General features: G+C 40.5%; 1 pseudogene across 1 annotated transcript; it reads left to right on the forward strand.

Moving 5' to 3' along the window:
* The first annotated feature begins 4,776 nt into the window (after positions 1-4,776).
* Positions 4,777-5,767, forward strand: LOC311529904 (olfactory receptor 11A1-like; annotated as a pseudogene). Its single transcript has one exon. The product of its transcript is annotated as an olfactory receptor 11A1-like (transcript).
* The last annotated feature ends 3,322 nt before the right edge of the window (positions 5,768-9,089 follow it).

Here is a 9,089-nt window from a genome sequence, read left to right on the forward strand (position 1 = left end):
TGTCTTATCACAGTGGCCAATGCCAGGTGCCCCAGAGGGAATGAACAGAACAGGTAACCATTAAGTGATACCTGTTGTGTCTCCCGTTGTGTCACCCATTCCCAGCTTTTGGCAAACAGAGGCTAGGGACACCATCCCTGCCCAATCAGAGCTCAGCATGCTGTGCCCCATCCCTTAACACCCACCCCTCTGGTAAACTCTTGTTCATGTGTGTGGTCCTTAGTTATATGTGTTTTTTCCTATGAAAATAATCAAAAAATGTAATTTTCTGCAAAAAATATCATGACATTTTTAATATTTTTTCAAAGAAAATCACATTTAAAGGATTCTTAAAATGTTTCATTTATCCACTGTTTGGTAAATGAAAAGAATTAATAGCCATTTCAATAATATGTTCAACAAAATGAAAAAAAAAGGATTGAAAAAATTGTACAAAAACTATTGAAATAAACTTGTTTTTAACCCCTTGAAATGAAAATATTCCCGATTTTTTTATTTTGTCTTAACACAATATTTTCTCTAAATGTGCAAATTCATCAGGGAAGAAAACCTTGTTCTCACTATGTCTTTGGGTCAGGAAATCACTCTTTTCCTTTAACAATTTACCTTGCAGGTCAGTTCCAATACAGTGAAGAATTATCTATCTTTCTATAGATTTTAAGGGCAAATGGGGCCATTACAATCATCTAGTCTGCATATTATATGGAATATAATTTCTCTCAGTACTTCCTACATTAGTTTTGCATTAGATTCATAGATACTAAGGTCAGAAGGGACCATTATGATCATCTAGTCTGACCTCCTGCACAGCGCAGGCCACAGAATCTCACCCACCCACTCCTGCAAAAAACCTTACCTATGTCTGAGCTATTGAAGTCCTCAAATCGTGGTTTAAAGACTTCAAGGAGCAGAGAATCCTCCAGCAAGTGACCCGTGCCCCATGCTACAGAGGAAGGCAAAAAACCTCCAGGGCCTCTTCCAATCTGCCCTGGAGGAAAATTCCTTCCCGACCCCAAATATGGCGATCAGCTAAACCCTGAGCATATGGGCAAGATTCACCAGCCAGATACTTTAAACACTTCAGGTGATAGAAATCCATCACATCCCTGGATAAGTAGTTCCAATTGTTACTTAATCTCACTGTTGAAGAGATATTACTTATTTACAGTTTGAATTTCTCTAGAATAAGCTTCCATCCATTGGATATTTTGACACATTGTGTGCAAGATTAGCCATTTAATCAATGTATCTAACTGTCTGACAAAGCTGGTTGATTTTTTTCCCAATAGGGAAAATTAGCACCAGTAAATTTTGACTTTAAATTTTTAAAAAAGGGCAAAAAACTACCAAGAAGTGAAAATATTTCAGCCCTAAAACAAAAGTATATACATTTTTTTTGGATTTTCTGATGAAAATTTAATTTTCTGTGAAAAATTTAGTTTTAACCAAAACTCCAATTTTCCATTTTTTTGAGAAGCTCTATCTATCTATCTATCTATCTATCTATCTATCTATCTATCTATCTATCTATCTATCTATCTATCTATCTATCTATCTATCTATCTATCAAATAAAATTGTACAATGCTGATTCCACAGTAATATATAGATTAAAGGTTTCAGAGTGGTAGCTGTGTTAGTTTGCATCAGCAAAAACAATGAGGAATCTTTGTGGCACCTTAGAGACTAACAAATTTGTTTGGGCATAAGCTTTCATGGGCGAGAGCCCACTTTATCAGATGCATCTGATGAAGTGGGCTCTAGCCCAAGAAAGCTTATGCCCAAATAAATGTGCCAATATAATTGCAAACGTGTCAGTCTTCTTTCATAAGCAGACCTATATTTTCTCCTATATTTGACTTATGGGGCTGGCTCACCAGCTGGTTGCCTAACTTTGGATGGCTAAAAACCTTGTTTGTGTATGGAGTGGGATTCCTTATGATTGTAGGTCTGCTGTTCTGCTGTGTGTCCAGTTGTTGTGCCCTCTTCCACCGGGTATGTACAAAAGCCATGAGCCCAGTGAAGATATTATATGTAAGAAAGGGTGCTGTTAACCAAGATGAAAAGCATATGAACATGTTAAACAATGAATAATGAGCCATGTAAGATAATTATCTTCAGGCTCAAAGGGGGGAACTGATAAAGAAAAGAACCAGAAAACAACCCTATAATCATGTACAGCTAGGCTTCTGTCTTTTTTCTATGCTTATCTGTCCTTTCCCTATGTTTATGGGTAGAAAGAATTTGAACTATGTGTAACCTGTGTTCCCTGTTTGGGGAAAGAATTCCTTATACAGATGGGCCTCCATGTTCATACCTCAGGACTCAGACCAACAGGGGTTGACCGGTTTGAACTGGAAGAGGTATCACAAAATATGTTGAACCAAGCTATAAAAGCTCTACCTTGTTCTTTGCTCTCGGCTTCACCATATTTCTCTGTGTAGGAATTGGTGAGCCCTTCAGCTGTCGTACTTGCTAGCATTAAAGTGCCTCATTTTATCTAAGAGTCCTGACTCTGTGTTTGTTTGGCTAATACAGAAGTCCAGGGAAGGCTCCCCCTCAACCCTAGACGGGAGGGAAACCCTTTTTCCCTAACAACTGTGTGTAGGGCTTAAGAAAGATGTGCACAAAGTGGATAGAGTCCAATGGGGAGCAATGAAAATGATCAAAGGGTTTAGCAAATCTGAGTTGTGAGGAAAGGTTAAAAAAACTGGGCGTGTTCACGCTTGAGAAAAGACGACCGAGGGGGGACCTGAGAACAGTCTTCTGATATGTGACGGGCTGTTTCAAAGAGGATGGAAATCAAAAGATATGCTCCAGAAATATGCATTGAAGCTAGTTACCTTTATAATACATTTTGACAAGTTACAAAACGCTATACATCATGAAAATCCAACCCACCAGTTTGTAACAGCTCCATAACTTGTTGCTTTGTTCTATACTTTTCTCATCTCTGTTTTGGATACTGCATTCCAAACCAGTTGCTCAAAGAATGGCCACCTGAAAGGCGATTGCCCATCAACTTTGATAACACATGGCTAGAGGCATCAGCTTGTCCTTTGTCTTTGAGAAACCAGTCTACCCCCTCTTGCTGTCCAGAGGACCCTGTTTACTATTTATATGTAAACTGAGGTAAACATGCATTTCTTTGTTTTGGGCTATGTGCTTTTGGACATGGGCTTATAACATCATAGAGGGAGATTTCATAATTTGACATATCATGTTGCTACATACATTTCACCAGAATAGTATTGACCAGCAAGTTATTAGTTTTCAAATGATACCTCACAAGGCATAAGTTGTACCAAGATTACTGCAATAGAGGGGTGCATTCGGTCACACAACCCTTTTGCATTTGCGTTCCATGAACATATGAGCACACAAGGCCAGACCCACACCTCATATAAACTGATGTAGCTGCATTAATGCCGGTGGAGCTATTGTGATTTATATCAGCTGAGGACATGACCCTTAAGATTAACAAGCTGAAATACAGCCCAGGAGACAAAGTTAAATGATACCTTTAAGCCTCAACTTATAGTACATGCCAGGCTAGGCAGTCATCCAATGAAGGGTGGAGGAAACACCGCCAGAGAAATGTAACAGAACACCTCTGTGTAAATTTTGAGTAACACACTTTCTGAGAATGATCTGGAGACAAAATATTCTTTACTGATGAACTCTATGAGCACTTTTATATCATGAATATATTGGAGAATTTTTGTTTCTGTTCTCAGACAATTCAAAAAAGAAAGTAATAGAAATGATGAAAAGCTGCAATTCATGAAATAACTTCTTTGTTCTGTGTTATTCAATCCTCTCGAGAAATGCCAGTGGTGGAGAATTGGCCAACAGACCATACAAGTGGGCGTTGATTTAAAAAAAATGGAAGTTAGAGGGCCAGTGTTACCTCACATTTCATTTAACGTCTGCGTTAATTATCTGAAAGGGGCATGTTAATGAAATACCCAAAGTATTTTCAAATACATCTCTGAATGACATACACGACAGAAGGAAACAGACAGAGCTAGAGGTTAGTAAGACGGACAGAAAAATCTATCTATCTATCTATCCATCTACATTACTATGGTATCACAACTAAGGCCCTGATCTTACAAAAATTGCCCACATATTTAATTTTGCACACTATAATCAGTCCCATTGACTTCCATTCATTGCACTATTGGGCTCCAAGGGTGATATGGGGAAAAACTAAAAATAAAATGAGTGGTTGTAAAGTGATGTGGTTGCCAAAAGGTCCAGTGTAGAGAAATCAATGCACCCTTCCATCTGTCCTCCATTAAGAATGATCAGAGTGAAATGGCTATAAAAAAATCTACACTGATGGGCATAAATATAAACAGCAGACATGATGGCAAGAGGAAGTTGTTTCTATATTTCTGAATGCAGAACATTGTGCATGGTCTCTCAGCTGAGAGGTGGAATGACTGACCAAAGGTTGGAAACAAAACCCAGGTCTTCTCAGTTCCATGCTACAATGCAGCCCACCCACAGTGCATTGGAGAGGTGTCACTCCAGCAACGGATCATGTGGCAAGAGAAATATACAAGCAATATTGCTGAGGAAAATGTTTAGATTTCTCCAGCAGCAGTGATAGCTGGTGGTAAACACCCCAGTCCAGTTTCTTCAAGTAAGACTAGGGATGGTAATCATCAGAGGGGTCCTTTTTTGCAATAATTGAATTGTAAATGTTGGCACTGTACTACAAAAGCAAATGTCTCTTTATTATCATTGCAGCGTTCTCTTCCCCCCTCCCATGGATACTCCCCCTGGCACACATGAAAGCAGAAATCAAACGTTCATCATGGAATTTATCCTCCTGGGATTTGGGAATGTACCAGAACTGCAGGTTCTTCTCTTGCTGTTGTTTCTAGTGATCTACATCATGACCATGGCCGGGAACATCCTCACTGTTGTGCTAGTTGTGGCTGATCCGCACCTTCAGACCCCCATGTACTTCTTCTTGGGGAACCTGTCCTGCTTAGAGACTTGCTACACCTCCAACATCCTGCCCAGGATGCTGGCCAGTCTCCAGACTGGGGATTTCTGTGAGTGGCTGCTTCATGCAGCTTTATTGTTTTGGAGTCTTGGCATGTTCAGAATGCTATCTCCTGGCAGCGATGTCTTATGATAGGTATTTAGCGATATGTAAACCACTGCACTATGTGTCCCTTATGAATGATAGGCTCTGCTTCCAGCTAGTGGTAGGGTCTTGGATTAGTGGATTTGTGGCTGCTTCCATAATAGTATCTGGGATATCGATGTTAATGTTCTGCGGTCCCAATAAAATTGACCATTTCCTGTGTGAATTCAACATAGTGATAAAACTCTCCTGCAGTGACACCCACAGCATGGTACTTGTGGCTTTCCTGCTGTCCTCCTTATTCACACTACCACCATTTCTATTAACCCTGACTTCCTACATTTCTATCATCACCACCATCCTGAGAATCCCTTCCAGCACTGGCAGGCAAAAGGTATTTTCCACTTGCTCCTCTCACCTCATGGTGGTGACCATTTACTATGGGACCCTAATCATTGTTTACTTGCTCCCAGACATCAACACACTGCGAGGCATGACCAAAGTCTTCTCTGTCTTCTACACCATCCTTACACCACTGGTCAATCCCCTCATCTACAGCCTGAGAAACAAAGAAGTAAAGGAGGCCCTGAGGAAAGTTGTCAGGAAACTTGGGACTTTCACAGCAGTTCAGAGAATTCAAGCTAATGCCTTTAGATCAAAATGAAAATGGAGACCATGTGATGCAGCTCATGTTATCTGAACTCGGAGTCCGATCCTGCTATCTTTGGCTCAAGTCAGTCCTTCATGAACGTTATCCCGTTGAAACAAACTATATGGAATGTCAGTCCTACTGAAATCAATGTGATTTACAGGTGTTCACTGAATGTGCCATGTATTGAATTGTATTGTGTATTGACAAGTGTGTTAAAATCACAAGTTATCATTCCAAGTTTGGAAGGGGTTTACTGGTCCTGCATGCAGGCAAAGGGCTCTGTAGAGAAGCCTGCAATCTAGGAGTAGGAGTCAGTCTGCACAGAGCCAACCTAGAGCAAGATGCAGTGAATTATGCCTGAGGGAGAAGCCTGCTTTGTCTCTCACTGGTTTGGGGGTTTTGTGAACTATCGTTCTGTATTCTAAGAAATAAAGTCATATTATGTTGCAACCTTCCAGCAAGAGTGTTTTATGTTTGCATCTAAATTTCTGTGTTTGTGCTGTGAGCATAAAATTCAGTGCCTATCATGCTGTGGTTTCTTCTGAATAGAACTAATCAGGAATTCCATCCACACACACCCCATGAAAAAATTTGGAAAAAAAATCCATTTTCAGCTACATTTTTTGATGATTTTTTTGAGATTTTCAACAACAAAAATCAACCACTATTTTTTAAAAATTGAAAATAGACATTTCCCCAAGGAAAAGTCCATTTTGATGAAATAGCCATTTTCTGCCCAAACTCCTCCCCTCTGCCCCCCCCCCCCATGTTTCTAATGGAAAATCTCAACCATTTCTACTACTGAGCTAGATTTCTCATTAACTTTCTGGACTGATATTTTTCATACATCACAATCATTCATGGAGGGGTGGATGAGTGGATGGATGAAGTGCTGGTCATTTTGGTGAAACTTTCAGGTTAAATTCCCATGGCCATTGTGATGCTTCCCAGAGGAACCTGGGTTTGGGAGGCACTTTGCCAACACCTGTCCTTGGTGCAAGGGAGACTTGTTTGTGCCTGATGTGGATTAGCTCCCTGAAACCACCAGCCTCTGGTCACACAAGCTTGTCCTTCTAAGACTCTGTAGGCCTACACATGCCAATCATAACATATGGTGTAAAACTTGTCCAAAGCACCAACTACCCCAACAGCAACAATATCGGTGAAATGAGACAATCAGTACGCTCATGAAAGAACTCACACAGAAAAATGATAAAAGACAAAAGCAAACTATCACTGATGGGCAAACACTTTTCACAAAATGATCACTCCATATCTGACCTCTCAGTCCTCATCCTCAAAGGAAACCTTTCAAAAGATGAGCTTGGGAGCTTAAATTCATCAATACATCAAAACTCATCAATGCCTCCTGAACCAGTAGGACACAGCTGTCAAATTCAGGATTGCCCACCTCCCAAATCTCAGCCACTTACTCATTGATCCTTCCGGTAGGCTGAGCAGAAAGAAGAATTATTTTAGAAGAGATGATGACCATATCAGGTCCTTCCATTGAACAAAACATTTCACAAAACGGCTTCCAGAGAGCTTCCAGAGTTCAAATCATGGCTTAATGGTAAGAAATGTTCCACATTAGCTATGGTACATGTCAAAAGATCCATAATTTTGTGGAGTTTTGCTGGTATTATTATTTTTATTTGTTTTCAGGTTAGTCAATAACATTGTAGACTTTATGAACTATGGCTGGGATTTTCAAAGGAGACTAAGGAAGTTAGATGCTCAAATCCCATTTACATTCAAAGACAATACATTAATCAGGTGGTTTTATTGCTTTAAACAGTAAAAAGAGTGTGAAAAAGGAATTTCCTGCAGATTTTCTTATACATCACCAACTTTACTCCAGTTGGAAACCAGTAACAATGGTCATATTTGCCCTTATGTTTCATTTGGTAAATTAGGCTGGAAAACGTTCCTTTTTCAACCAACTAATTTAGAAGGCATCGTTGTGGAACTCAGAAGGCCTGGTTACATTTTTGGCTCAACCACAGACCCCCTGGATGACCTTTGCTGAGTCACTTAGAATCATAGAATATCAGGGTTGGAAGGGACCTCAGGAGGTCATCTAGTCCAACCCCCTGCTCAAAGCAGGACCAATCCTCAATTTTTGCCCCGATCCCTAAATGGCCCCCTCAAGGATTGAACTCACAATCCTGGGTTTAGCAGGCCAAATCTCAAACCACTGAGCTATCCCTCCACCCAAATGTTCTTTATTGTTCAGTGGTCATCCATAAGAAAAGAGAGCACAAAACCGAAGCATAATATCATATTCTACCACCCCCTGTTGGGAAGCTGTGTATCAAACACCCATGCTCTGGTTTCCCCATCTGCATGCGAATAACATAGACCACCCTCAAAGAGGTGCTGCTAGAGTAAACTCAATTCATCTCTAAAAAATGTTAATCTATCCAACTATACTCTTAGCCCAGCAGAAGAATCTGTCCTATCTCGGGGCCTCTCCTTCTGCCCCTCCACCCCCACAACCATGATACAGTTCTGTGGTGACCTAGAATCCTATTTTCGACATCTCAGACTCAAGGAATATTTCCAACACACCTCTGAACAACATTCTAACCCACAGATACCTTCATACCAACACTACAAAAAGAAGCATTGTGTGTGGACTCCTCCTGATGGTCGAAACAACAGACTAGACTTCTACATAGATGGCTTCCGCCGACGTGCATGGGCTGAAATGGTGGAAAAGCAGCATCACTTGCCCCATAATCTCAGCTGTGCAGAACACAATGCCATCCACAGCCTCAGAAACAACTCTGACGTCATAATCAAAAAGGCTGACAAAGGAGGTGCTGTCGTCATCATGAATAGGTCAGAATATGAACAAGAGGCTGCTAAGCAGCTGTCAAGGTTTCTTTCCCGCTCTGAACTCTAGGGTACAGATGTGGGGACCTGCATGAAAAAACCCCTAAGCTTATTTTTACCAGCTGAGGTTAAAACTTCCCCAAGGTACAAACTATTTTACCTTTTGTCCCTGGACTTTATTGCTGCCACCACCAAGCATCGAACAAAATATAACTGGGAAAGAGCCCGCTTGGAAACGTCTTTCCCCACAAAATCCCCCGAAGCCCTATACCCCCTTTCCTGGGGAAGACTTGATAAAAATCCTCACCAGTTTGCATAGATGAACACTGACTCAAACCCTTGGATCTTAAGAACAAGGAAAAAGCAATCAGGTTCTTCAAAAACAAATTTTAATTGAAGAAAAAGTAAAAGAATCACCTCTGTAAAATCAGGATGATAAATACATTACAGGGTAATCAGATTCAAAACACAGAAAATCCCTCTAGGCAAAACCTTA

Source organism: Lepidochelys olivacea (assembly GCF_965140295.1).
Source record: "Lepidochelys olivacea isolate rLepOli2 genome assembly, chromosome: 13".
Taxonomy (NCBI): domain Eukaryota; kingdom Metazoa; phylum Chordata; order Testudines; family Cheloniidae; genus Lepidochelys; species Lepidochelys olivacea.